The sequence below is a fragment of the Lepidochelys olivacea genome (assembly GCF_965140295.1).
Source record: "Lepidochelys olivacea isolate rLepOli2 genome assembly, chromosome: 10".
Taxonomy (NCBI): domain Eukaryota; kingdom Metazoa; phylum Chordata; order Testudines; family Cheloniidae; genus Lepidochelys; species Lepidochelys olivacea.
In genome coordinates, this window is record NC_140420.1 from 55,485,877 (window position 1) to 55,504,578 (window position 18,702).

At 42.5% G+C, this 18,702-nt stretch overlaps 1 protein-coding gene across 9 annotated transcripts in view; it reads left to right on the plus strand.

Annotated features, from left to right (window-relative positions):
- APBA2 (amyloid beta precursor protein binding family A member 2) overlaps window positions 1–18,702 on the plus strand; it is a 199,098-nt gene that overhangs the window by 19,469 nt on the left and 160,927 nt on the right. The window contains exon 3 of one of the 9 annotated variants that reach the window (XM_084642435.1): window positions 4,499–4,600. The exons of 7 other annotated variants lie outside the window; for them this stretch is intronic. The gene's annotated coding sequence lies outside the window, so the exon portion shown is untranslated. Of the gene's footprint in view, window positions 1–4,498; window positions 4,601–6,418; window positions 6,440–18,702 lie in introns of those variants that run through there. One more of the 9 variants, XM_084642434.1, reaches the window with a different exon arrangement.

An 18,702-nucleotide genomic window follows, 5' to 3' on the forward strand; every position in this document is an offset into this window, starting at 1 on the left:
TTATTCAAAACTAGTCCTCAAAGGCCTGGATGCACAAAGGAGTGAGGTGCTTGTGTGCCAGTTCCAGAACTACTGCAAGGCACAAAATCCTTCTGAACCCTGCATGTGCCTAAACTCACTCAGTTCCTGAGTTTTTGCAGGTATCTCTCCTAGTACTTGTTTCTGTCTCTGGGCATGTGCAGTACTGCCTCCTTCCAGGTATCTGGACACCTATCTCCTGCCCAAGCTCCAGAGAGAATAGTGATTCACAAACCAGGGCAAGATAGGCATTCGGCCACCTCCGTCACATGTGGGTCTGATCTTGTAGACACCCTCAGAGCACACCTGCTCCCGCGGATCCTTCAAGCAAGTTCACACAAAACAGCCTTGCGGGGGCAGGGGGGGAGGAGGAGGACCTCCCTCATAACTCTTAGCCTAATGGTTAGGGACTCATCTGGAGTTGTCCAAGATCTTGGCTCAAGTACCTGCTCTGCCTGAGTGTGAGAAGGGATTTGAACTGGGATCTGCCACCTCTCAGGTGAGTGCTCCAACCATTGGGCTTTGCTGAATTTGGGCTCCCTCAGTCTCTCCTGTTGAAGCTGATGCACTCTGCATAAATAATTTTAAAAAAAATCATTGGAGCAGGGGGCCTGGATCCTGGGGGGGGTCTCATATCCTAATCACTGGACCACAGAGTCATTCTCATGTTTGCGTGTGCTCTCTTTCTCCCCCCTCCTGTACAAATGACTCTTCAAGTATGTAATCCAAGAGAGACTGAGGGACCCCCACATCAGCATATCCCATAGCCCAGTGGTTAAGGTACTCACCTGAGAGGTGGCAGATGCTAGTTCAAATCCTCCTTCTGTGGCGTGGACTTGACTACGGATCTCCCCAAGGTGAATACTTTAAGCATGTGCTAAAAGTTATGAGGGTGGTGGTCCTCCTTCTATCCCTCTTGCCAAAATGGTGTAGGGCCTGACTCCAAAGAGTTCCCAGCTGTGAATCACTAGCAGATTGAGGCACCTCCTTGCAGCTTGGATTTAGGAGCCTGTTTCTGAGCAAGGGGCAGTGCTTAGCGCACAACATCAGCTTTTCCTGCTGGCTAGCTTAGGAAGCTCCCAGTCTATCATGCTGAACAAAGGGTACGTCTATGCAGCAAAAATCAACAATGCAGCAGTGAATGAGACTGGATCAACTGATTGGCATTCACAGGGGGCTATGGGGCTAAAAACAGCAGTGTAGACGCTTGGCCTGGAGTCTGGGTTCTCTGATCCAGCATGGGGGGAAAGTGATTTTTCTAGGTGTGTGATGCTAAGTGTCAAAATGTCTAACTACTTTTATGCATCTAGGCTAACGTGCCCCCTCATCCAGTGGAGACATGCTATCAAACACATTAGTAGTCTCTTGCCTGCATCATTTGTTTGCAGGATATCCACCCCAGATGCTGCATGGGTGTATAGGGAAGGGCAGAGGCTCCCTGGCAGCCATCAGCATACCCTCCGAAAGGACAAGATTTAGCCCCGAGTACTGATTTGAAGAGCAGATTACTTGATAATGCTGTATGATTCTTCTCTCTCTTACCTATGTAAATTGGGATTCATAATCACTGAAGTCAATTGCGCTTCACCAGTGTAAGAGTGAAATCTGAATTGGGACCAATATTGTTAATACCGAGTCATCTCCTCACTTCTAAATGGAACAAGCCATGCAAAATAAAAGCAGGTTTACGGAAACCTGCCATGTTAGTCTCCCCCCCCCCCTTCTCGCTTTTATCCTAAGAACATGAGACTTGTTTTTATTGCCTCTGAATAGAAACATCTTAAATATCTTTCATGTGGAAAATGGATAGAGCTACAGGCTTTTTAAAATCTGTTGCCTTCTGTTCTTCTGAGTGGTTTGTGTAAAGAGGACTTGGTTAAGGAAAGACTTCCTTTTTTTACTGAACTGCCTTTCATAGAATCATAGCTTCTAAGACAAGAAGGGACCATTATGATAATCTAGTCTCAATAAAGTACTGAAAATATTATTACTTTTTTGCCTTGATGTGTGTCCATATTCTCTGTTAGTGTAGGAGTTATTTAGGTGCCTACACCACTTGTACACCACTACGTAAAAGAATAAATGGACACAAATCCGATGTCAAGAATTATAACATTCATAAACCAGTCGGAGAACACTTCAATCTCTCTGGTCACGCGATTACAGACATGAAAGTTGTGGTATTACAACAGAAAAACTTCAAAACCAGACTCCAGCGAGAGACTGCTGAATTGCAATTCATTTGCAAATTGGATACAATTAACTTAGGCTTGAATAGAGACTGGGAGTGGCAAAGTCATTATGCAAGGTAACCTATTTCCCCTTGTTTTTTCCTACCTCTCCCCCCCCCCCCACTGTTTCTCAGACGTTCTTGTTAAACCCTGGATTTGTGCTAGAAATGGCTCACCTTGATTATCATACACATTGTAAGGAGAGTGATCACTTTAGAAAAGCTATTACCAGCTTGAGAGTGGGGTGGGGGAGAGAAAACCTTTTGAAGTGATAAACACCCATTTTTTCATGGTCTGTGTGTATAAAACATCCTCACTGTATTTTCCACTTTATGCATCCGATGAAGTGAGCTGTAGCTCACTAAAGCTTATGCTCAAATAAATTGGTTAGTCGCTAAGGTACCACAAGTACTCCTTTTCTTTTTGTGAATACAGACTAACATGGCTGCTACTCTGAAACTTGTTGGTGTTTGTGTTTCTTCTCTTTTGACTGTTTATTTTACAGAACACTAATTCTATAGATTGATACTTTGGATTACCTTTCTGCTTTTAAAAATATTACTTACAAGTTTAGTTTTGCTTACATTTCCCCCCCATGTATTCACATGAGACTGTTAAGATTTTTGCATATCCTTTGTCATACCCTTGTTGCTTTTGCTAAAACACTCATTATTTTGTTCTAATACCTGAAATTGCCTTTCTTGGGTTGATGTGTTGCAGATATCTTCACTGTCATAGCTAACGCTGATTCTCTGTTTCTGTGGGTAGACTTTCAATTTATTTAATTCCTGCCACTTTTTAATGGTTGCCTTATGCTTATTGTCTTAGTTTCTGGCTTGTGTTGCATTTCTCAGAATTGTAAAATTATTGGTGCTGGATAGTATCTTTTTGGGTCATTTAACCCATTGCCCTGGATGATGGCAGGATTTCCAGGACACTGAATTTCGAGAAAAGACCTAAGTTTAGCTAAATTTGAATGAAAGAAGAAAAATAACTTTTGTGTTTTACTATGTTTGTCCTGAACAAACCAGATAACTTCTAGGAAATTACAGTTTTGGAAGGATACAGGTACAGGTTATGCTGTATGCACATTGCTATATTCTTTCAGGCTGCCGGGCAGCCTGAGATAGCTTTCTCATTTGTCATGCAATACAATCAAATCTGATGCAGATTTGCAGACCTGCACAATAGTGATAAGACAGCCAAGCCTATTTCAGCACTGCACAGGATTTACTAGGGGGTATAATTTAGTAAATTGTTGCCAGAGTTTTATTTGCAGGTCTGTTGCTATTGATAGTCAGTCATTCTGTGGGCAAAGCAGTAGCTGTTCTATTTTCTTGTAAAAACCTGTAAAACCTGTGTCTGGATGGAGGGGAAATCTTTCTCAAGATGTGAACAAACGTTTTAGGATTAAAAATCTTTGGGCCTGATACTGGCTCAGTGGCTAATCCATATTCCTTTGAGCAGTTCTGTTGCCTTCAAATGGATTGTTCATATGGGTAAAGTGGAACTACCGATGAGAGTAAGGAAGGATTTTTAGGATTAGGCCCTTCATTAATGAAGTAAGAACATTTTATTTTTATAGGCTACTCATGCTTTAACCTTCCTGTGCTGATCTGTAAAATGTTTGGTCCCTAGACTGGAAATGGAGTTCCTTCTCCAGAGGTTAGTGATGCTTTTAGGCTGTGGTTGGAAGAGAATAGAGAGGGGAGAAAAAAACAAGAATAGATAGCTTCTGTCGTTATGGTTCCAAGTCGAAATGATGAAACTGAAACATCTGTGGTTAGCTGCTTAAAATCTGCAGTGACCTAAAGTAATTTGGATTAGAAACAAATTGGAATATTTTTTGAAGGGATTTCAATTGTTAGCTATAAAACAATTGATTATGCATTCAGATCTACTTAAAACTGATAGAGAATTACATGCATTTGAATTTTTACAATTTAATTTCTCACACACAACATGCAGAGTCTGGATATGTTTACTTACTGTTTGGTAATATGTGTGTGGGTGTTTCTTGTTTAGTTTTTATTTTTTTAGCTCACTTGACAGCTATTATCTGTCATTTCTCACCCACTCTTTCACCCCCAATTATTATATCCAATTTGAGTTCTATAGCATCATCCATACAGTAGCTGGGTGCTGAGAAGTGCTAAGCAGTCTTTGTCAGTTTTTTAAAATTACATTTTCAGTTCAACTACGTATTCGTATGAAGGGCCATTTTTAGTACATTACTGTTTGTATTTCAGAGGCCACTGGGGAGCTGTACCCTGAATATTCAGCCTACCATGCAGCTGGTGTGGCAGGGGAGAGAGGGTGACACAAATTTCCCCAAAAGAGGCAGGGAAGAGGTAGGCCAACCTTTTTCTCTACCAGCCTGGTGGGTGCACCAGGGAGTAAGCTGCTTCGTCTCAAGGGCCCTGTGTACTAAGGAGCTTGGGGGAGTGATGGTTTTTTGAGGGCCAGCATTGGGGCAGCTCTTGCTGTAAACTTTAGCTGAAGGCCACACTCTACACCAAAGTAAGTGTAATGTGAATGCCTAAGAGTTTAAAAAAACCCTTAACTTTTATAAATTAACAGTAGAATTGGGCTGCTTTGAATTTCTGTCTATTTCCAGAAAGCTGAGACCACATGCAAGTGGGGAAAATTGGATTATTGCAATATCTTAGGTGCATATTGCTGCTCTTATGTCACCAGTATCTTTAGAACCTTCATGTATTTTGTAAGGGGAAAAAAACCCGAAAAAACATAATTTTTGTGGTTGGGAGAAAGTAAAGGTGTAAAGTGCTATGATGAAGTCATGACAGTCTGATAACTCACAGGACATTATCAAAATAGCTTGTTTTTCAGGGAGTGAGGGGGCTGGAAGGGAGCTGAGCATTCTGATTAGCATGCCCACCTGTATTGTAATTTTAAATAGCCAAGTGTCATAATCTGAATTTAACTTAAGCATTTGATCAGCGTTTCACTACTGTTAAAGTTACGCTAATTTACAATTCGGAATGAGTGTCAAGTCAAATGGTATAGTAGGTATCTTAACTGTGGATTACATATAACTTACCACATTGCCAGCATGCAACGTAATGGACAAAATAAGTATCAGAATATTTTAAATTGCCTTTTGTTTCTCCTGTTCATTATTATTGCGTATCACTATATTGAAAACTCGACTTTCCTATGCACTGCATGCCTTTCTTAGATTATTACATATAGTATATATTACCATAACTGTGTTTAAAATGCCCCTTATAGAAATATAAAGGGATAAAGGAAACAACTATGTTGAGACCTTAATGAAATCATGCACCTTTTTGACTACTGGTGAGCCTGTTTCTGATTTCACATTAGTGTAAATCTAAAGTAACTATTAATTTCACTAGTTACTCTGGACTTACTTTGGTGTAACTAAAATAAGAGTCTGGCTTTATTCCTTTAAGAGCAAAGGAATGAAGCAGATTATTTGTCTGAATTTGCTTATATTTATAAATATAATTTGGCAGTTAAAATTAATTACAATCATGTCACTTTGCATCTCTTTAGATCAGAATGATTGTTTTCCTGAGGAAGAGCTCTAGTGGCTCAATAGCTTGTCTTTTTCACCAACTGAAGTTGGTCCAATACAAGATATTACCTCACCCACCTTGTCTCTCTCTCTGTTTTCCAAACCACACACTACACTTTAGGACCGTATGCTGCTTTGCCAGGGATAACCACATGTGAAGCAAGTGCTTATGTGGTAAAAGTGCGTACTAGGAGAAGCTCAGAAGCTGAGTTGCCCCATTCTGTGTTGTCATTGGGCTAGGCCAGTTGCTGCCAAATGATGGATATGGTCTGAAAAAATGATGGGTATGGTCTGAAAAATCACAGAAGGGCTCCTTTGTTGAAGACCTAAAGTGATAGGGAATTCCATGTATAATAGGCCTAATGTGCTTCTGCTCAGGAGCACATACCAACCCTTCCTCCCCCTCAGTATCTGTATTACCAACTTGTCATTGGCTTTCCACCATCAGCTGTGTGAACAGAACTCCTCAAAGAGGTTTGCATGCAGTAACTCACTGTTGCCTTTTGCAACAGAAGTAGTGATTAATTCTCTCCTTTACTTATTGCTGTCAGTTTTTTGTGAGGGACGGACGAGGGGGAGAGCAGAGATCATAACTTTTGGGGGTTTACTCTTCCCATGGTGCTTCTGGGTAAGTGCGTCTATTTTTGATAAGTTGCAAATGTTTTGTGTAAATATACTGTGCCATTGAGCATTTACTTACTATAGGTTTCTTCCCCCTTTGCTGCATTATGGATGGAAGCATCTGACCCTTGATAAGTGATGATGATAAAGTAGTAATAGAGGTTCTTAATAACACTATACAGACATTAGTGAATTAATCATTCCAGCACAGTTGCGAAATGGGAAACCAATGCCCTTCTTTTCACATATCTAACATGTTTGCAGTTAACTGACGTGTTTTTGTTGTTTTGAAGAAAATGAAGAATACATGCTAATTTTGAACAATGAAAGTTTTGATGCTTTGTTTTATTTAGCACCTGGGATCTCTAGGCACAGTACTTTAAATGAAATCATCATATATTAGCATACAAATTAAGCAACTCTGTTATCCTGAGTTCCTCCAAACCCTTCTTTCAGAAAGCAAAGGAATGAATTGATGTTGAATTGCTTGCACAAGCAGGAAGAAAGCTGTTCATGTCCTGAATACAAGTAACTGAACAAGAGGTTTTACGTACAGGGACTGAATAGCACAAAGTTTTAAGATCGTAATTACAAATCTTGAGCTCTTTCCTTAAGAAAAAATTGCTTTGGATTTAAGCTGCCATAAAATATTTCCCCCTTTGTCCGGTAAAACTCATACAAGTTGGTGCTATTAAACTAATTGTCATCCTCTTTATAGCTGTAGTTTTAATGAAGATTTAATGCAGGTCTTTTCACATACATGCCAGTTATTACACAGAGGATGAAGTAACATATCTTAATGGTTCATGCAAAATTTCTAGAGTAGGAGGAAGTGAGTGCCAAAAATGTTGTGTATTCCACATGGAAAACATTTTTGGTGTACAGCTGAAATCCAGTTTTGGAATGAAGATAGGCTGACCAGATAGCAAGTGTGAAAAATCGGGATGGGAGTAATAGGCACCTATACAAGACAAAGCCCCAAATATTGGAACTGTCCCTATAAAGTCGGGACATCTGGTCACCCACAGTGAAGATGAAGCATCTCATGATGTTGAATAACTGGGGGGAAAAAAAGGGGTGCCTGCACACGGCACTTCATCACGCTTACCTTACGCTTCTGTTTACAAAATTTAATGCATGTTGTTATGCATAAAAGCGAATTTATTTGGCAAGGTGCTGAGCATCTTCCCCTCAGGATAATGAGAGATGAGGGTACTGAAGGCACTTAGCATTGCATGGCCAGTGGAACTTGTGTGTCACCAAGCAGAGCTACTTTGAGAAATGTTGTTAATTCTCAGCTGGTAATTCTTTTGAATAAAATTCATATGCTGCCTTAGAATGGCCAAAATCTCATGAGAAATGTTGCTGCTGTTGGTTTTTGTGAGATTTAAGCTGAATCTAGAAAGGAGTCTTTTCCTGACCTGGAAGAAAATTGGAGGGGTGGGGAAAAAATTGGTCTGCCCCAGAAATGTCTCCAAACTCAGAGCCTCCTGGAATTCAGAGGAGTTTAGAACAAGGTTTTGGTTCCGACTCCTCTAGCTTTAACAAAGCAGTTGGTAGATTTTCCCTTCCCCTGCCCCTCCCCACCGAATCTCTTCCATTCTGTAACTCATTAGTCAGTCCTAAAAACAGAAAGAAGAGCTGTAAAAAAATCAGTATTCACAGTAGAGTCTAGCTATTTATCTACGTATTGTCTGGCTCTAGAACCATGATTGAGAGAGTGGTTTATGATCAAACATTTCTTAACATTGCCATTTTGCAGAATATACTCTAGGCTTTGTGTTTCTGAGTTTCTTTGTAGAGTTATACCCCTCTGGTCCAGTTTTTGACATAGTTGCTTTCTTTTCTTTCTATGTAACCATACCTTTAGTCCATTATTTAGGTTCTTCCCTCCTACTCCACCCCTGTGTCACTGATTCAGAGCGATTTGGCTTGCTTTATAAACTGGGCGCAAGCAAACAACGTGCGTTTTAATATGCCTAAATGTATCCATCTAGGAACAAAGAATATAGGCCATACTTACAGGATGGGAGACTCTAGCCCAGGAAGCAATGACTCTGACAAAGATTTGGCGGTCAAGGTGGATAATCGGCTGAACATGAGCTCAGTGTAATGCTGTGGCCAAAAGAACTAATGTGATCCTAGGTTGCATAAACAGGAGTATCTTGAGTAGGAGTAGAGAGGTTATTTTACCTCTGTATTTGACATTGGTGTGAAAGTTGCTGGAATAGGACATCCACAGTTCAAGAAGGATGTTGATAAATTGGAGAAGGTTCAGAGAAGAGCCCCAAGAATGTTTATTTTGGGGATGTTCTAAGGCCTGTGCTGTACAGGAGGTCAGACTAGGTGATCGTATTGGTCCCTTCTGCCTAAGAATCTATAAGATGAGCAGCTTTCTTTGGAGAGAAAGCACACTTTAGCATCATTGGAGATTTTTAAGAGCAGGTTAGATAAACACCTGTCAAGAATGGTCTAGATAATACTTAGTCCTGCCATGAGTGCAGGGGACTGGACTAGATGACCTCTCGAGGTTCCTTCCAGTCCTATGATTCTATCAACCCTTTTAATTTTGTGCCCAAAAAGTTAAGGGAGTATTGCTTCCTCCTTGACCTTAACAACCACACTTTCTTGAGGTTGGTTTGGCTGGGATCTGTAAAGTTATCCATCAGGTCAGTTTTGCCAGGGAACCTGCCAGCACTTGAGCATATGCTTACCTAGGAGTGCTGTTTATTCATTCAGAGTGCATACATAGTTCTGTGACTTAGACTTCAGAAATTGCTGCAGTATGGTGCAGTGGTACATCAGCTAACTGTGCCCCCTTTGACACTGAGCCCCAGGATTGTTTCTCACCGCAACTAGGTTTGTTAGTACTCCTCAGTCCCACTGTGTAAAGGACCTGTGATGTCAGTATAATTAAAGATGAGTTAATTTCTTCAAGCAGATTGCAATAAAATAATGTAATGTTGTTATACAATATAGTATAGTATGAATCACCTAGTTTGGAATCTTATTGTACAACAAATGCATCTTGATAAGTGAAGAGAATGTGTTTTAGTATTCCGTGGAACCAGATTATCAAAGCAAGCTCAATTAAGTCTGACCTTAGGGATCTGTCAAATCACTTCAATAGAAAGCATCAGTATGCAGGGTATTGTCCATCAGAGCTGTACCATATTCATTCCATGTCTTTTCACAGCCTTTTCAATAAGTGGGCAAATAATTCTGGTACATTTATTATGAAAAGATGGACATCTTAAAAGAAAACAGTGAATTAGAATGTTAACCTAAAAAAATTCTAGTTTTGGACAGGGCACTCTTTAGAATGTCCTGAATCTAAAAAAGAAATGGACAAAACCCCTTCTGTTATCCGGCTTGTTTATTAAAGTCCCATCTGTGAGAAAGAAATGGACTGTAAAAAGTGTTGGCAAATGCACAAATTAAACAAATTGAAACATGATGGAAAATGTCTTTTTGCTGACTTCTTGGATTTATGGTAACCGTAGATGATGTAACTATAGATGGTAAAGAATTTTCAGACAGGTATAACTTTATTTTCCCAAATTGGTAGTATTCTTAATACAAGGTGAAGCTGTTGAACATCTTTTTGTGTATATAGACGCTCTGGATTTACCATTAACTACATGCTTCTCCAGTCCTATTCATTTAGTTTATAGAATGGTGGTTCTTCTGTCCATTTGGAGGTTGAGCTAAAATATTGCTACTTTGAATACAGAATTGAAGTCAAGAAGAGCAACAAAATTGCTGTAGAGCTCATTGCCCTTGGTAAGAATTTTCATCACAGCCAAATTATCTTGGGACTCTTGCTTTGCAGGTCAAGTCTTATAGATCAGATGGTACTAACTGCAGCTGGTTCACCTCAGTGCTTAATCCTGTTCTACCTAACAACTAACACACAGCTGTGATCTAAGACTGATTCAGCAAACCACTTAATATGCTTAGCCTTAAGCATGTGAATAGTCCCATCCTTAACTAAGCGCATAAGCATCTGTTTGAATCCCATTGACGTCAGTAGGGTGTGCTTAAGTATCTTGCAAAATTTGTGCACCTATGGGCCAATCCTGTCAACGTTTACTACTAGGTGTAGTGCTTAATACTGTGAGTAGTCCTGTTGACTTCATTGGAACTAGTTAAAGTATTAAGCAGTGCACCCAGTAGTGTTTTGCGTGATTGTGCCCTATACCACTTCTGATGTGCCTTCAATGTGAGACCCATCATAATTTGGAAAAACTTTGGCTCTTAATGATACTAGTTATAGGGGTGATGCCCCTTACTTAAAAAGAAAAGGAGTACTTGTGGCACCTTAGAGACTAACCAATTTATTTGTTAACAGCTACAGCTCACGAAAGCTTATGCTCAAATAAATTGGTTAGTCTCTAAGGTGCCACAAGTACTCCTTTTCTTTTTGCGGATACAAACTAACACGGTTGCTACTCTGAAGCCCCTTACTTAATATTCTTGTTTAACTTCTTCTGCAGAAATTCCAGATACCATCTCAGCGGTTTTGTCTTCTGTTTTTCTACAGAAATTGAATGCCAAAGTGTTGTGTGCTGGCTGGCTGTTAATGTAGAAAATGCTGTTCAAACAAAATTTATTAAAAATGGAATTTAACCTAAAATTGGAGTTAAGAGTTAAAATCTCTCTCTACTCCAGGAAAACAAAGTTCATCCAAACCCTAGCACTTAATCCAAGTCTAAAAATGAAACAAATAAACATTAACTGAATATGGAGTTGTGCATGGAGAGTTCAAAGGCACAAACTTTATTTTAGTGCCAAGTAAGAGAACCTAATTTCATCCCTGAATTCTCCTTATTGGCTAACTTATTTTTAGTAGCCTGAGTGCATTACTCCTGGGGGCACTCTGCGTCAAAATATTAAAAATTCTGCACACAATATTTTAAAATTCTGCAAATTTTATTTGTCAAAATAACACTACATAATCACGCCAGTTTCCATTATTTTGGTAATTTATTTCAAAATACCTGTCAGCAAGTATGTCTGTAACAATACAGACACCCACAAAAATTCCCACAGGAGTGCCTACCTATCTAATACACCCAAACCCCCTTCCTCCCAGAGCCCAGTCATGGTCCCCCCACTCCTCCAGTCCAAATACCTGCACCCCCTTGCCCAGATACCTGCACTCCCTCCCTTCAGAGCCCAGATACCCCCCCATCTTCCCTCCAGAGTCCAAATGTGACCTCTCCCTCACCCCGAGCCCAGGGATCTAGAAGGAGAAACAGCCTGATGTTGGGTACTGGGCTTGCGTGGAGTTTTCTGTGCACCACTGTTTCCTTCCCTCAGGGTGTGTGGGGAAGTGATGCTGCTGGGAACCCTCTAGCTTCCTCCCCTTCCCCCTGGCAGGGTCTTTTATATATGAGCTGGGCTCTGCCAGGTCCAGTGGCCCCTAGTGGTGACCAGCAGCACTGCAGCCCATTTCTGTAGGGGAAAGAAAATTCTGTGCTCACAACATTAATTTCTGCAAAATTCTGCATTGCGCAGTGGTGCAGAATTCCCCCAGGAGTAGTATATTCCAGCTAGTGTGAAGAAGCCTCCACTGGTATGTGTAGTATATCCTACTTTTACTTTTGACAGTTTATTAGAAGGATGGAAATGAACTCTCTAGAAAAGTCAAGTCGTGAGAGAATCCACAATGCTCGGTGTGAGAGGCATGTTGCATATTCCCCATCTTAACATCAGTCCTTCAAGAGTACAGATGAGATACTTAGAGGTGCCTAGAGTAAGGTTCTTCCCTTCCACATTGTTTTTCATTCACATTGTGGGATCATAGAATCATAGAATATCAGGGTTGGAAGGGACCTCAGGAGGTCATCTAGTCCAACCCCCTGCTCAAAGCAGGACCAATCCCCAATTAAATCATCCCAGCCAGGGCTTTATCAAGCCTGACCTTAAAAACTTCTAAGGAAGGAGATTCTACCACCTCCCTAGGTAACACATTCCAGTGTTTCACCACCCTCCTAGTGAAAAAGTTTTTCCTAATATCCAACCTAAACCTCCCCCACTGCAACTTGAGACCATTACTCCTTGTCCTGTCCTCTTCTACCACTGAGAATAGTCTAGAACCATCCTCTGTGGAACCACCTCTCAGGTAGTTGAAAGCAGCTATCAAATTTCCCCTCATTCTTCTCTTCTGCAGATTAAACAATCCCAGTTCCCTCAGCCTCTCCTCATAAGTCATGTGTTCCAGACCCCTAATCATTTTTGTTGTCCTTCGCTGGACTCTCTCCAATTTATCCACATCCTTCTTGTAGTGTAGGGCCCAAAACTGGACACAGTACTCCAGATGAGGCCTCACCAATGTCGAATAGAGGGGAACGATCACGTCCCTCGATCTGCTCGCTATGCCCCTACTTATACATCCCAAAATGCCATTGGCCTTCTTGGCAACAAGGACACACTGCTGACTCATATCCAGCTTCTCGTCCACTGTCACCCCTAGGTTCTTTTTCGCAGAACTGCTGCCTAGCCATTCGGTCCCTAGTCTGTAGCTGTGCATTGGGTTCTTCCGTCCTGAGTGCAGGACCCTGCACTTATCCTTATTGAACCTCATCAGATTTCTTTTGGCCTAATCCTCCAATTTGTCTAGGTCCCTCTGTATCCTATCCCTGCCCTCCAGCGTATCTACCAGTCCTCCTAGTTTAGTATCATCCACAAATTTGCTGAGAGTGCAATCCACACCATCCTCCAGATCATTTATGAAGATATTGAACAAAACCGGCTCCAGGACCGACCCCTGGGGCACTCCACTTGACGCCGGCTGCCAACTAGACATGGAGCCATTGATCACTACCCGTTGAGCCCGACAATCTAGCCAATGTTCTACCCACCTTATAGAGCATGCATCCAGCCCATACTTCTTTAACTTGCTGACAAGAATACTGTGGGAGACCGTGTCAAAAGCTTTGCTAAAGTCAAGAAACAATACATCCACTGCTTTCCCTTCATCCACAGAACCAGTAATCTCATCATAGAAGGCGATTAGATTAGTCAGGCATGACCTTCCCTTGGTGAATCCATGCTGACTGTTCCTGATCACTTTCCTCTCATGTAAGTGCTTCAGGATTGATTCTTTGAGGACCTGCTCCATGATTTTTCCGGGGACTGAGGTGAGGCGAGGCTGACTGGCCTGTAGTTCCCAGGATCCTCCTTCTTCCCTTTTTTAAAGATTGGCACTACATTAGCCTTTTTCCAGTCATCTGGGACTTCCCCCGTTCGCCACGAGTTTTCAAAGATAATGGCCAATGGCTCTGCAATCACAGCCGCCAGTTCCTTTAGCACTCTCGGATGCAACTCGTCCGGCCCCATGGACTTGTGCACGTCCAGCTTTTCTAAATAGTCCCTAACCACCTCTTTCTCCACAGGGGGCTGGCCATCTACTCCCCATGTTGTGATGCCCAGTGCAGCAGTCTGGGAGCTGACCTTGTTAGTGAAGACAGAGGCGAAAAAAGCATTGAGTACATTAGCTTTTTCCACATCCTCTGTCACTAGGTTGCCTCCCTCATTCATTAAGGGGCCCACACTTTCCTTGGCTTTCTTCTTGCTGCCAATATAGCTGAAGAAACCCTTCTTGTTACTCTTGACATCTTTTGCTAGCTGCAGCTCCAGGTGCAACTTGGCCCTCCTGATTTCATTCCTACATGCCCGAGCAATATTTTAATACTCTTCCCTGGTCATATGTCCAACCTTCCACTTCTTGTAAGCTTCTTTTTTATGTTTTAGATCTGCTAGGATTTCACCATTAAGCCAAGCTGGTCGCCTGCCATATTTACTATTCTTTCGACTCATCGGGATGGTTTGTCCCTGTAACCTCAACAGGGATTCCTTGAAATACAGCCAGCTCTCCAGGACTCCTTTCCCCTTCATGTTAGTCCCCCAGGGGATCCTACCCATCCATTCCCTGAGGGAGTCGAAGTCTGCTTTCCTGAAGTCCAGGGTCCGTATCCTGCTGCTTACCTTTCTTCCCTGTGTCAGGATCCTGAACTCAACCAACTCATGGTCACTGCCTCCCAGATTCTCATCCACTTTTGCTTCCCCCACTAATTCTTCCCGGTTTGTGAGCAGCAGGTCAAGAAAAGCTCCCCCCCCCCCCCCCAGTTGGCTCCTCTAGCACTTGCACCAGGAAATTGTCCCCTACGCTTTCCAAAAACTTCCTGGATTGTCTATGCACCGCTGTATTGCTATCCCAGCGGATATCAGGAAAATTAAAGTCACCCATGAGAACCAGGGCATGCGATCTAGTAGCTTCTGCGAGTTGCCGGAAGAAAGCCTCATCCACCTCATCCTCCTGCTCCGGTGGTCTATAGCAGACTCCCACCACTACATCACTCATGTTGCTCACACTTCTAAACTTAATCCAGAGACACTCAGGTTTTTCTGCAGTTTCGTACCGGAGCTCTGAGCAGTCATACTGCTCCCTTACATACAGTGCTACTCCCCCACCTTTTCTGCCCTGCCTGTCCTTCCTGAACAGTTTATAACCATCCATGACAGTACTCCAGTCATGTGAGTTATCCCACCAAGTCTCTGTTATTCCAATCACGTCATAATTCCTTGACATCACCAGGACCTCCAGTTCTCCCTGCTTGTTTCCAAGGCTTTGTGCATTCGTATATAAGCACTTGAGATAAACTGCTGATCGCCCCTCATTCTCAGTATGAGGCAGGAGCCCTTCCCTCACAGACGTTCCTGCCTGTGCTTCCTCCCGGTATCCTGCTTTCCCACTTACCTCAGGGCTTTGGTCTCCTTCCCCCAGTGAACCTAGTTTAAAGCCCTCCTCACTAGGTTAGCCAGCCTGCTCGCAGATGCTCTTCTCTCTCTTCATAAGATGCAGCCTGTCTCTGCCCAGCACTCCTTCCTCATGGAACACCATCCCATGGTCAAAGAATCCAAAGCCTTCTCTCCGACACCACCTGTGTAGCCATTCGTTGACTTCTACGATTCGACGGTCCCTACTCAGGCCTTTTCCTTCCACGGGGAGGATGGACGAGAACACCACTTGCGCCTCAAACTCCTTTATCCTTCTTCCCAGAGCCACATAGTCCGCAGTGATCCGCTCAAGGTCATTTTTGGCAGTGGTGCCCACATGGAGAAGCAGGAAGGGGTAGTGATCCGAGGGCTTGATGAGTCTCGGCAGTCTCTCCGTCACATTGCGAATCTTAGCCCCTGGCAAGCAGCAGACTTCTCGGTTTTCCCGGTCAGGGCGGCAGATAGATGACTCAGTCCCCCGGAGGAGAGAGTCCCCGACCACCACCACCCGCCTCCTTCTCTTGGGTGTGGTGGTCGTGGAACGCACAATCTCAGGACAGTGCATCTCATACCTTCCAACCAGCAGAGTCTCCTTCTGCTTTCTCCCCCCAGACATATCATCTGGTCCACTCTCCGCAATGGTACCTGTGGAGAGAACATGAAAGCGGTTAGTTACCTGTGTCTGTGTTGCTGGAACCCGGACATTCCCCCTTCTTCTTCTGGAGGTCACATGTTGCCAAGCTTCTTCACTGGCCTCTTGGCTCCGCTGTGCAACCTGCTCTAAATCTTTAGAGCTTCGTGCCCTTAGAAGCATATCCTGACTTTTGTCCAGAAAACCCTCAGTTTCTCGTATGCAACGCAGCATACAGAGCAACGCAGGGTCGTTATCTGTTGCTCCAGACCTTCAATTTTTTCTTCCAATATGGAGACCAGCTTGTACTTTGTACAGACAAAGTCGCTTCTGTCCTGTGGAAGAAAGACAAACATGGCACATCCAGTGCAGGTCACAACAGCTGACCTCCCCCCCCTTCCATATCACCCTCCTACTATGAGCTTCCTCAGAGAAGTTGGCAAGATGTAAGCCTCACTGGGCTCACTCCAGGCGAACTCCCAGGCAAACTCCTGCTGTGTGCTGCTCTGCTGTTCCCCACCGCTCAGCTGGTTCGTGAAGCTCTGGCTATTTTTAAACAGCCAGGCTTCCCTGAAACAAACAAACAGACAGCCCCAATGCTCGCCCCCTGCAGGCTACCAGCCAATCAGGCACTCGCTCAGGCTCTCACACTGCCCTCCCAGCAAACACACACTCGGATACTTACTCAGCAAACACGCACTCGGATACTCACCAATCCCAGGCAAACTCCTGCTGTGTGCTGCTCTGCTGTTCCCCGCTGCTCAGCTGGTTCCCGCCACTCTCCCCCCCGGGATCACATTGAAGACTGGAACATGTTACATCTTTTGAGGGCCTGACAGCAGCCTCCTCACTTAAAACATGGCGTATGCTTCACTTGCTGCTCTTCAGAAGGGGTAGACCTCCAGATCCACATGGTTTGAGTATCTGTAATGGTAGGTCCCCAAGAAAGAACGTGGCTTGCTCCAAAGTAGCTAGATGCTTTAACACCAAATCCTCAGACTCTTGTATCCTATCTTATCACACCAACTGTTCAAGATCTCATTTTATGAGACTAAATTACTACCAACCTTAGCTACGCTTCTGAGCAAAGCATAAATTATTCTAATATCTTACTATAGCTACCTGAGCTTTTAATATTGTTCAGCTCAACCAGTGATCCAAAAGCTTGCTCTTGGGAACACCCTGTTCCTGATGCTACTGGGAGGACTTTGGGCCCCTAAACAAATGAAGTTATATGCAGTTCTTTCATCTGTGACAGTAATTCTATGGGGGATCAATCTAATGTAATAAAAAAATCCAAGCACGATTCAGTAAACATTACTAGCATATATTAAAATGAAAACATGTTTGAGAGGAAACAATGCAATGGAAATTGCTTGTACAAAAATTCCTTGCATGTTGCTTCAAGTAAATTATATTTGATTTATTTTTCTGTGATTGTAACATTTATGAAAAAGATAGGAGACTTTTGGATAAAATTGTATGTTGTTTCTTTTTGTGCATATGTATTGTGCCCAGCTATTTGGACCTTCAGTTTCAACCAAAGATGGATTGTTTTTCACTTCTTTATGAGAGATCAATATTAAAGAATGATCATGGTAGATTAAAAAATCTTTATAGATCACATATGAGCATAGATATAGATTTAGTACAAACGATGTTTGACAAGCATGGATTGGCAGACCAGCCCTCAGTCAAATCTACAAACACAGATCCACAAAATCATAGTGCACGCATTCCACAAACCTTGTAGCCAAAAGAAATTCGGTAAGCTTTCCACTTGTTTCTTTTAATGAACAGAATTTCATCCTTAGTTTGGCAGTGTATATGAGTGCCATTTCCACTATTTTTGCCTCTTTAGGAGACCATCTCTTGTTCCTTAGCGTCACAGTCATCATGTATTTTAAATGGCACTGGTTGAGTTGAAGAATTTTTTTTCCCACCTCATCCACAGCATCTCCAAATCTTTACTGATGGAACTCTCCTGAGTTGTGGGTAATCTTGCCTTGGCTCCATAACCATTGCATGTTGGCTCCATAGCAGATTTGCATTGCCCTTGGCACCATAGGAGTAATGTATGTTTATTGCTTGTGAGGAGCCGTTGCCTTATTTCGGGGATAGGATCAATCAGATCAGAAGTGGTCTGTTTGAGACTGTGAAAACAGTAGAACCCTGAGAGATGAAAAATGTACCCTTGATCCTTCAACTAGCTACTTGGGAGAGGGACCCTTGTCCTTTGTGGTTGATGTAAGGCCAGTGGGAGACTCTGGGCGCTCTGTTGATTATTATTTCTATCTGTTAACACTTTTCTTGTAGAGAGCAAAATGCCAGATGGTCTTTATTAATCATTAATTAGCTCTGCTATCTTTCAACATTCATGTAGTATATATTTTTATTGACAGCTTGAAATTTTAGTCCCAGTTGCCATTCTCTCTTTAACAGAACATTACCAAGAAAGTGATGCTGCAAACAGACTTTTTTGGAACTCTCTTCTTTTCAGATCTTTTCAGTGTGTAAGTGAAATTCTGGGATCTCGATGGAGATTCTGTTACTGGCAGCAGACAAAAATAAAGAGGGTCATGCTGATTTCTTTAGTCTTTGATACTAGGAAACTGTTGACCATGGAGTACTGCTTACTTGCTTGCAGCAGTGTGCAGCCTGGCATTTCTCTGAAAATTCAGGCCCACTGAATAGTCAAATTGGGCAGTTTCTAGTCCTCTTGGGAAGGTCTTTTCAACTGGATCTCATGGATGTATTAGTGTTAGTGCTATGGTAGGGGTGATATGTTTTGAGCTACAGTAACATAGATGTGCTGCTGATACAGAAACTGAAAAGAAAACTTATCTGCTACTGTA